Raw genomic sequence first — 2,736 nt, forward strand, 5'->3', positions numbered from 1 at the left:
GGGCATACTTAATTGCCCCACATATATTATGCTACTCTTTCATACCCCTGTCGAGGTTAGTTATTTGTTAAACCTTGTAAATAAACCCCCTGTTAATCATTCTCTATTGTATGCGTCCATCCAAGTAAAGTAATCATCTCATGGGCATAAAATATTACAACCCTGTAAACTTGCAATTTCTCTTTAAATATGTACGACCACGAGTGGGCATCAAGTTCAAATCCAGTTTCATTAATTCCATGTGTTATCCGCCCCTCCTGTCTAACAATATGTATATATATATATATATATATATATATATATATATATATATATATATATATATATACATATACATACACATATATAATTAAGTATATATGTGTATGTAATCTATACATACACATAAAAATATTACTATGTAAATAAATACTCTAATTGTTAATTTGGTTTTCTTGAGTGGAAGATTAATTTACCTGTCAAACGGTAAATAGATACTGGTACCAACTTACCTGTTTGATGATTGAAGGGCAAGGGCTCTAGATGGGTTGAGCCACACTATCTCTGCATTTATTTCTACCTGTGAAAAGAAAAAAGAAAGTTAGACCTGTCATAAATGTATATTTCTGTATATTTGGCAATATTTGATATTACATTAAGCTCAAGCTTAATTCCAAATCAAAGGAAAATGTCTTTTAATCAATGATTCTATAATCCCAAAAATATTTCAAGTACCTTGGGCACTCAGTACTTTGCTTTTGAAGGTTATATGCCCCTAAAAAAATAAGACCTTTTAAAGAACATTAGGACAGCTAAAAAGGAGAAATTGCTTTAAAACCCAGAGAGAGAGAGAGAGAGAGAGAGAGAGAGAGAGAGAGAGAGAGAGAGAGAGAGAGAGAGAGAGAGAGAGAGAGAGAGAGAGAGAGAGAGAGCAACCACTGGGAAGTAGTTGTTCTTGCAGTGAATGGGCCAGATGGTTTTTAATAGTTAAAATGCATATATGTATGTCATTATTATTATTATTGAAAGAAATCGCTGCATCTGCTGCAGTGATCTTGTATAGAGTCTTCTCTATTTTCCTTATAACAGTTTTCTCTCTGTTATCACAACTGGCGAGTAACGAGCCAATGTGATTCATCAGGAGGAGTTACATTTCCAGGGATTTCACGTGAATCTTTTTAAATTTTAAATGATTCAGGAGAGGCTCTATCACCTACAACGTAAACAAGCCCACTCTGAAGCTCCTCTTTGACAAGACATCTTCGTCTGGCTGACCAATAAAAACATTTTTTCAAATACACCAGCCAATGGGAGACCAGTCTCGCAAGCATCCAGTCAGAACAGCCCTTTATAACGATGCGTATATTATCTGTGGAATAATAATAATAATAATAATAATAATAATAATAATAATAATAATAATAATAATAATAATAATATACGTGAACTATTATAACTGGCCCCTTCACTTGCAATAACGCCACCTACCAAGTGTTACTCGTAGGTGCCTACATGAGGCCTCTGAACAATGGGTGAAATTATATTCCCTTCTAAACACTTCTAACCACTAGCTTTATATTTACCCATCTTAACCATTTAACTAGGCATTTTTAACGCTACATCTAAATTATCTAAACATCACATTCTATTCCGCAAACAAGAGGTAAAAGCTTGTTTCCGGTCCAAATTCCAATTCCACACGACAACCATTTTTTCGAGTTTTCTTGCTGTTTTCAATTGTCCCCTTCAAGATTTCAACCGGGAATCATTCGTTGTCAAGTTTCCAAACCTCAGGCCGTAAACGCGTTTACGTGGAAAATGTGGACCCGTGTTTAGTACCAGGCCCTTGGGGATGTCAGTAAAGCATAAAATAATGACGGTAAAAAACACAAACATAACGTCTTACGTTGTTTTGGATGTTACGGCCGAAGCGACCAGGACCGGAGTACTTGATGGGTCGTTCAGACCAGTAACTAACATTATCCCAGCCTATTCCTGAAAACAGTAATGAAAACTAAACACATCCCAATGAAGACTTACTTTTTATAGTCTTAAAAAAGGCTTTCCTACGATGCAGTGTTCACACGCATACTGCTTAAAACAGAATGAGACTACCGAAAATTTTGCCTGGTTGTCCAGTCACCCTCTCAGAAGCCCTGGTTAGAAAGGGCTGTTCTGACTGTCTGTTTAGGTTGCATGCTTACGAGACTGGTCTGCCATTGGCTGGTGTATTTAAAAACGTTTTATACGTCTAGTCCAAGGGGGGAGGTCAAGAATGGACTTGTTTACGTTGTAGCTGATGGAGCCACTCTTGAACCATTTAAAATAATTTAAAATAATTCATATGGAATAGATTACGCAACTTTATGAAAATAAATAAATACAGCAATTAAGAGTATACATTGATACAGTAATTCATCGAATAATATATTTGATGAAAGGGGTAAAGAGAAGGGAAAATATTAATTTATTTCATCCCGAACAAGCTAACAACTGTTCATCACTCTAGCCGTCACCTGTCAATCATAATATTCATAAACATTTTTTATTTGTTTAGCAGGTCTATTATCATACAGGGGAAATTATACCAGAAGTTACCCTAGATAAATGGAGACAAATAGCCAGAGAGAGAGAGAGAGAGAGAGAGAGGGAGAGAGAGAGAGAGAGAGAGAGAGAGAGAGAGAGAGAGAGAGAGAGAGAGAGAGAACAGGTTTATGTATTACAGAGGGGAAATTATACCAGAGAGAGAGAGAGAGA

General features: G+C 36.0%; 1 long non-coding RNA gene across 2 annotated transcripts in view; it reads right to left on the reverse strand.

The window, feature by feature from the left end:
• Positions 1 to 483: 483 nt before the first annotated feature.
• The window catches only part of LOC136832880 (uncharacterized), a 386,429-nt gene continuing 384,176 nt past the window's right edge, over positions 484 to 2,736 (reverse strand). For both annotated transcript variants that reach the window (XR_010851346.1, XR_010851345.1), the window contains one exon: positions 484 to 559. This is a non-coding gene — a long non-coding RNA (uncharacterized lncRNA). The remainder of the gene's footprint in view (positions 560 to 2,736) is intronic.

Source organism: Macrobrachium rosenbergii, chromosome 50, assembly GCF_040412425.1.
Source record: "Macrobrachium rosenbergii isolate ZJJX-2024 chromosome 50, ASM4041242v1, whole genome shotgun sequence".
Classification (NCBI taxonomy): domain Eukaryota; kingdom Metazoa; phylum Arthropoda; class Malacostraca; order Decapoda; family Palaemonidae; genus Macrobrachium; species Macrobrachium rosenbergii.